The sequence below is a fragment of the Callorhinchus milii genome, unplaced genomic scaffold (genome assembly GCF_018977255.1).
Source record: "Callorhinchus milii isolate IMCB2004 unplaced genomic scaffold, IMCB_Cmil_1.0 Scaffold9, whole genome shotgun sequence".
Classification (NCBI taxonomy): domain Eukaryota; kingdom Metazoa; phylum Chordata; class Chondrichthyes; order Chimaeriformes; family Callorhinchidae; genus Callorhinchus; species Callorhinchus milii.
The window spans coordinates 14,598,909-14,607,490 of NW_024704750.1; positions in this window are offsets into that span (position 1 = coordinate 14,598,909).

The following is an 8,582-nucleotide window of genomic DNA, read 5'->3' on the forward strand; positions in this document are numbered from 1 at the left end:
CTCTTCTGCGATACCTTAAAATTTTGGTTGTTAAGATGGACGTTAAAGATTTCATGGCATTATTAGAAAAGAGAAGTCCTGGCCAACAAAATCTCCCAGGTCAACTTGATCATTCATTTCATGGATGTTTGTCATGTGGAGATTGGCTGCTGGGTTCACCAACCAAATACTTCACAGTCACTACACTTCAAAATAAAATCCTGTGAAGCGCTTTGAGATGACTTCCTGATGTGAAAGGTGCTTTATCAAATGAAGGGATTATTAATTATTATTGTTATTACTAGTAGTAGGTAGTTAAATTGTATGGTTTCAGAATACAACTGAAGCTTCAAATATTAATAATTAAACACGCTGCAATGTTGACGTTTTAGGTTACATCTCCACCAGTTGTCATCATGACTTATTCCTCAGCTAGTACAAGGGTCTAACCCTGGGCATTAATATAGCAAGAAGCAACCATCAAGGAGGCCCCATAATTGGATGAGAGGAGATGTAATATTGAATTCTTGCTATTAGCATTGGCCTCAGAGCTGACACTAAAAGCGTTTCTTTTGCAGAACAGCAATAAATGTCTACTCAGGGACGCAAAGTGTAGTTCAATGGTACAAGATGAATATTTTAATTCAGAAATCCTTCGATGTTTTTCCAAGTGCTGCTAACTTGTGACGTTAATAACAATGTACTAGGAAAAGAGTCTACACATATTGTTGACCTGGATGCACACAGAACACCATCTACAGTAACACTTTAATCGAGTAATAATAATCCTTGCATTTTCTACAACACCCATATCACTGAAATATCTCAAATCAGATATTGCTGTGAAGTGAAATGACTGTGTATTTTGTTGGGGACAGCAATGTCTCACAAACAGCTGTGAAGCCAACAATTCATTTATTGGTAGGATTATTGCCCAGCACACTGGGTGAAATTCTCTTTTTTTTTGAATAGTTCCATGGAACCTTTAACTTCCACCAGAGCAAACAAAGATGGGACCTCAGCTTAACTTCCAATCCAAAGGACGGCACCTTTGACAATACAACGTATCCCCAGCACTAGACTGGATGTCAGGAATAATATTCCTTGTATTTGATATAGCACCTTATCACATCGTCAATGTCTCAAAGCGCCTCCCAGGATTTATTATAAAGTGTAGTGATTGTGTTTAGTTGTAGGCAAACATCGAGTTTATTCTTGCATAGTCAAGATTCAGATTGACTGGAACCAGTTGTAACGGCGGCTGTGGACTGGCTCCTTAATCTATATTCATAGCGCTGTTTATTTTGACGGCTCACTTTGACCATCTTGCTGGGCTTCAGAAGGAGCAGCTAGTGCTTGTAATTGTTTGGCTGTGTAAGGCAATTGCATTGGCGACTTTACATTTTTAATCGTTGAACAAATTGGATCACGAGCCTGTCCGTCAGCCAGAGTGCTCTGCTTAATGGTTTGTGATTTTCCAGTTAAAATCAAGGTAATTTACACGGACATGCTGTCCATTGTACTTCATTACTCGATCCTGTTTCACTCATTTACGGTGTCACATTAGGTTGTGTGAGCAGAGTATTTGGTCCACTCCCTTATTTTCAGACCGTCACAGACCAATGCCACAGCCAGATGCCCTGAGAGGCAATATGAAGTCTAGTTAGTCGAATAGGGAATTTTCTTGTATACTATTTCACTTTGATTGAGTGCGAATCTAAAAGCTCATGTCATTTTGGCGCTAATGTCGTCCCACTGAGAGCATAGTCTGGAAATCACAAACACGATGCAAAACAGGTTGCGTTAAAGAAATCTTCGCTGCTGGACTTACAAGTGACGCTACCAAGACCACTTTTTTTTAAAAAAATTGCATTGCAAGACTTGAAACGAACAGAGTTGATCGTCATTCATAAATAAATCATTTGCTGGCAGCATTTTATTAGCACGCGTTCTTTCATGCATTAATGCATCCAGTTTCAGGTGTTGAAAGCGATGCTTTGCTTATCATAATGCCCGGATTTGCTTTAATTTTCACTCTCTCGCTGAATCATTATGCTCTCCAGCGAGGATGACGTTTGGGGAACAAGGATGAAACGCAATGATAGTTTGGTTATCCAAGGTAAATAACAATGAGAACATACAGAAAGGGCCTCACGGGGAGAAAAAAATAATTAAGAATTCTGCGCGATTAAGGTTCAATTGCTTTACTGTGTGTTTATCCTGTTTGTAAGTAATACAGTAATTGCACCCTACAGTAAACCCTATGATGATACGTTTCAATGTCATGATAAGCAGATATATCAAATGTTATTATTATAAATAAGCATCCCATCTAAATGCCACAAAAGGTATAACAAAAACAGATATACTTCATTCAATTAGTGTTGTGATCTTACAGAGAACTTACAAAACAAGCAGCTTCAAAATAAAGGTCTGTACTGCATTTAAGAATTTTTGCTAACTTCTGTTTGCTCTAAAATGTTGCATAAATAGAGTAAATCTTGATCTCGGTGGAATTTCACTTCACCCCGCTTTATCCAGGCAAGTAAATTTACTTTTATATTTTTTAAAAATATGCTGGCAATGGTTGGATTGTGCCCTCAGTTCTTTGGCATAAAAAATATCAAAGCCCTGTTGGCAGAGTGAAAGCACAGGATTAATAAAGATGTCTCCAGCAATGGTCCCACCACAGGTATAAGTCTTGCTCTGCCACTGACTGAGGGATTTAAATTTACAACATTGGCAAAGTCTCCAAATAGCAATGGTGCTAATGTTGAACTCCTATTGCTATTTAACTGCAGCGACAAGCTTTAGTTGCCACAGTTTGACACACTTCAAGCTTATAAACTTATGCAGTCAGGTGCACTTTGGCTTATTGTTTGGTCATTTTTTAAATAAACAAAACCTGGTAAATATTTCAAAAGAATTCTGAACCAGTGTTGATACTGAGCAACGGATGGAGGTTTATTTAATTTTTCTACATTGCTGAATGCTCGTGTGTTACAGAAATTAAATCAACTTATTTGCAGGATGAGTTGGGGCTGAGACATCCAACAGTAACAACTTGCATTTATATAATGCCCTTCACTCGGGGTGGAGTCCCGGAGCATTTGATCCAGTAGAGGTATTAAGAAATGCATATTAAAAGATCTGCCACGATCTAATCAACTGGTGGTACAGTCTAAGCTGACATTCCATTGCCATCCTTGGGGTGTGCTGCATTGTTAGAGATACCATTCTTCAGATAGAAATTAAACTGAGGCCTTTCCCACCTGTAAAGGTGGACTTTAAAGATTCCATTATTTGAAAAGAGAACCAAGTTTCTCCCTGGGTCCTGGTCAACAATCCCCAGAGAAAATTGGTCACTGCTATTGAACCCAAATTCACTTCCGCTTTTGCCTACAAACACATCATTGCATTTTATTCTGCATCCTGTGAAGCACTTTGGGACATCCTCCTGACATGAAAGTTGTATCATATCAAATGAAAGGATTGTCTGATACTTGCAGAAGCCCATCACTATGCTTAAGAGTATCCAAACTGACTTCCATGCACCCCACCTCTATGTAGAAACTCCAGAGATATTTGTTGGAAAGGAATGTGCACTTTCTCCCTGGAGGGGCGCAACCTACTTACTTAATTCTGGAAAGTATTAGACACAAGTTGGCGAGAACCAAGGCTTGGGCATCCTGGAGAGTGCAATGGGGTATTGCTGGAGTCTATCCAGCTAAAACTGCATGCCTTGCCATTGAGAGTGCTGCTGGCAAACTTCCCATTGCTTTTCCAGCTAGGACCACCTTACGCATTGGGGCTTTAGCTTGCAGGATAAACAGGATCTAAGTGGGAAGAGTCCCTGCCCCTTGTGACTGGTCTGCCCTTTCAAGCCTGCTGATGAGCCAGCCAAGCTGTGCTATCATCAAGGGTACTGTGGACCCACCTGGCTCAATTCCAACATTCATTGCCAAATATGTCACCTTGGCGCCAGTTCAGTTCCAAGGAGCCCCATTTTACGGGATTATTATTATTAAGGAATCTTGTAGAAATTACAACAACAACTTGGATTTATGTAGCGCCCTCCACGCCGGACGGTGTCTCAGAGCACTTTACGGTTTCGGATCCCGGGACGGAGCCTGGGGAAGGGGGGGGAAGGTGACCAAAGGCACGGTCGAAAAGAAAGATCTTCAGCAGAGACCTGAAAATGGGAAGGGAGGGAGCAAGACGGAGGGAGTGAGGAAGGCAGTTCCAGAGCCTCGGGGCATAGTGGCTGAAGGCTGGAGGACTCAGGGGACAAGGAGGAGGCCAGACCCAGAGGAATGAAGGCAACAGGTGCTGTTTTTAGGAGAGAGCAGGTAAGAGAGGTAGGGGGGTGCAGAGGAATGCAGGGACTTGAACACGAGGGTGAGGATCTTGAAGTCGATCCTCTCTGGGATAGGCAGCCAATGCAGTCTGGCAAGGACTGGGGTGGTCGGGGAGAGGAGTTTTGTGCATGTGAGAATGTGGGCGGCAGAATTCTGAATGAGTTGGATTTTATGAAATTAGATTCAAATTTTATGAAATTAGATTCAAGCCTTAGAGCTTAGCTTCTCTGTAGTTGAATTGTTGGTATCATTTACAAATTCCTCAAGAGACATGAATTGTGACACTTTCATTAGTATCATGGGACGACTAGCAGATTTGTGATGAGGCATTTCTCGATAGAGGAGGGCGATAGACACTGTATCAAAAGTGTGTGTTTTGCAGGGATGTTTTAGTGGACGAAAATCACAGTAGCAAGCTTTTGTAATCAGGGCTTCCTCTTAGGAATTGGTTGAATTGGTGATTTGGTCCTCCTGTGCCAAAGTGTACATTCTCATGAGTAACGCTTTGATTAAGTTTAAAAAGGCCAGGACTACTGAGCTGAAGCAATTATTTCTGAAGACTGTCCAATGTTTTATTTCAGTGAATAGTCAAAGGTCAATGTTCAGCAACAAATGCTTGGCAGAGAAATATTATCCAAACTAAATCTTCTCGGAAACTTGGAATAATTTGCTCTTGAATGGAAAATTCGGCATTCTTAACTCTGGTCCAAATCCTTGACTGTCAAGTGTCTTGGGACTTCCTCCTGAAGCGAAAGCCGCTATACAAATGCAATTCTTCATCATCTACCTGAATAAAATCAATTAGAAATGGCGATACAGTGCAATATAGGAGCACAGGAGAGGCCATTCAGCCCATTAAGCCTTTTCACCAGCTTATTTAGATCTTGGCAGATCTTGGCCTGAATCCACACCAATTAGAAGCCATTCGCATTTGGATATGAAGATAATGTGACTATTAGGTGATTTATTTGAAGTCTCTTATGAAACGTCCTATAATTTTGTAATTTATTCCTAAAAATCTAGTTTGCCTTTTCCTGCAGTAGGAAACGAGTTAAGATCATTTTCAACTTGTTTACAAGCACAAGCGCAGAGCAACATTATTATGATGAAAGTTGATGCACTTTCTGCTTGCAGTTCTTTCTGGGATTTCAGAGCCTAATGAGTATTTTTTTTCCAATAGACCTTTCAAACCTGCAGCAAATGCTGATCTTGTGAATCGAACAAGGTTGAGAGAGCGAAAAAAGTGAAGCACTTGATTTTCATTGGCAAAATTTTATTTTTGCCAACCACACTTTCGTCATCCTCACGGTCTTTGTTGAATTAAGAGCGGACAGACAAGGTCAGGGCATACATTATGCCTGACTGTTTGCTTGTCACAGTCACATCAGTAGTACCCTAATTCCGTGCAGAGCATTGAGCTAGCTCCCCAGTTTACACAGTATTCAACACTTCAGCAATGTCCAGTCATACAGTGAAGTAACTGTTGCTGTTTAATCAAAAGACTCGCAGTTCCTTTTCCCTGCAAGAGATGCTAATATTTCAAATACTGGGGGTGTGAGTGAGGTAATGTCGGAAATGCCATCCTTTGGATGAGCCATTAAACTGAAGTACTGGCTGCCTGTTCAGGTGGATGTTACAGATCCAACAGCACTAGTTAAAAAGAGAAGGAAGGAGTTTCTCTCCCAGTGTCCTGGCTGACAATCCTCCAAATAAAATTGATCATTCACTCCATGGCTGATTGCAGGATGTTGCTGTCATGAATAGGCTGTCGTGCTTGCTCACAAAACAGTCACTCCACTTTACAGTAATCCTGTTTGTGCGAGATTGGTTGCTACGTTTTGCCCACAAAATATACAGTCAATTCACTTTACAGTATATTCTGTGAAATGCTTTGAGATGTCTTGAAGGTACGATGAGGTGCTATATCAAAGGCAAGGATTTTTAAAATTATTTTTAAAGGGCTATTGTCTGCATTGTTAATAAGAGTAGTGCCCCTTTAATGTTCAAATGGCAATATTGGATAAATATTTCACCTCCGTCATTTCACTTTGCACATTTTGAAATTAGATCCTTTCTTCCCTTGTTTGAATAATTCATGCAACTAACATGCTAATGAGGTTACTGCCAAAGGCACGGTTCATGATCCTGAACCTTAATTAACCGACACCAGAAGCTTTTCTGACATTTGAATGATCTTAGACAAGCCCAGTCTCTCAATGCCATGTATCTGAGGCCTGGGGTTCACTGAATAATGATGCATTTAACCCAGATTAAACAGGGTGGCACATTGCCACATTGCTTTAGATGGAAGAGCAATCATGCCTTGTATTTCTTGCTGTGGACTCTAAAGCAATGATATGATCCTTTGCCCTCTGTTAGGGAACCTTACATTACTAAACAGCCATTAAGGAACTTTGAACTCAAAGCCCAGGTTGATGCTCTCTACATCCTTAGCACAATCTCAAAGTGTAAAACAAATGCTTTAATAGGACTGCTCCGCTCGGTAATAATCCAATTAAATAATGAAGCTTCTCAGGTTTACGGGTTAATCTTTGCTTCCTGAAGATTGCTGTCATTGTACAGTGCTGTAAAAAATATCAAGCTTGCGCCTGCTCTTGTCTGTGATTCAAAGCCAAACACACTGTGTAGTCACATGATTATCCACCTGGGGCTCCATGGCAAGTGCAGAGTGTCACCCTGTGATGTGGGGACCTATGTGTTCTGTCTCTTGTTTGAACAAACCATCGCAGCTGACTGACACTTGCTGTGCACACAAGCTACGTGTCATGTCCGCAAACCCACTGTCTTCAGTCAGGTAACCAGGGGGAGCTTGTAAAACCATACAATGGCTGCATCCCCCCCACTCAAAGTGTCAATTCATGGTTTCTCTTAAGAATCACTTTTATATTCCAGTTACGGCCCCCAAAGAATTGCCGTCAGCAATCCAGGGACTCTGAAAAACAACACTTCTCATGTCATTTTCATGACTCTCAGCTCGCCAGTGAAAGGTTACAAGGTTTTTTTGTGTGAAGGGAGAATCCTTTGAGATCATTGAGACACAATCCCGTCATCAATGCATTCTCGCTTTACGATCCCTTCACAGGCTTTCAGGGTAGCGTGCATTAGTCCTATGTTAGCTGAGTGTAAGGTACAAGTGTTTGAGCGCAAAGAGCTAACAGATCTCTCGTTCAGATCGGTAGTAAAACCAGGAGAATATTATCATCAAATCACGTACCTTAGGCTGCTCTCCTGCTATCGTAAGGAATTTCACAATGAAACGCTTTGATAGAACTTTTTGCCTAGAAGCAGTGCAACCAGAATAAGGCTCTGCCACGGCTTCAGGTCACCAGACAAAGAGCCACAGGCTAAAGTTAACTCTTTCTCAATGACCTTCTGGTTTATTGATACAGGCATGTGCCATGTCATCTGTTCCAGTGTCTTTATGTGGGTGTCTTTATTGTACTCCATTAGCCTCGTAAATATTTCACCAGCAAATCCAGGGTGTACTGTAAACTTCAGAAGGTTTAAAACAAACTGCAACTTGCAATGCGGGTGTTATCGCTAGTCATAATTAATGCATCACTTGTCACATTTTCACCCCTTTGGTTTTCTACTGAATTTCACTCCTGGAGATTGTCACAGTCAGACAGCATGTTACTCTTCTCGCCCGGCAGTGAGTTGTCCTGTCTCGTGCCTTCAAGTGCAGCCATCATCTGTGGTCTGCTAACAGGCTGCGTCTCCCCATAGGCCATGATCTGTCCTCCTGCAGGATTAAGCAGCGATGGGTGTATCTGACAGAGAGCAATGGGTGTTTCTGATGGAGAGCGATGGGTGAATCTGACACTTCAGCTGACACTTTGCAAACTCATCACAGAATGTGGTTCGATCAGAGGCTGCGACTGGGATTTCTGAATTCTGGCCCTTCGAATGCCCAGCCTTCTATCTTCTACCAAGCGCTCCGAGACTTCATTCGGTGTGAAGGGCGCTATATAAATGTAAGTTGTTGTACTTATAGAGCTTTTATTGATGACCTTTTATTATTCAAGCACTTGTAGATGGTACCCTGAGTGAAGGCACTATATAAATCCAAGCTGTTATTAATGCACACCTGCCTTTCCGATGAGATGTTAAACCAAGGTCCCATTGGCCTGTTCTATTGGACTTTAAAAGATCCCGTGACACTATTCGAAAAGAGAAGGGCGTTTCTGCCAGTGACATGGCCAACAATCCCCAAGATAAAATTGG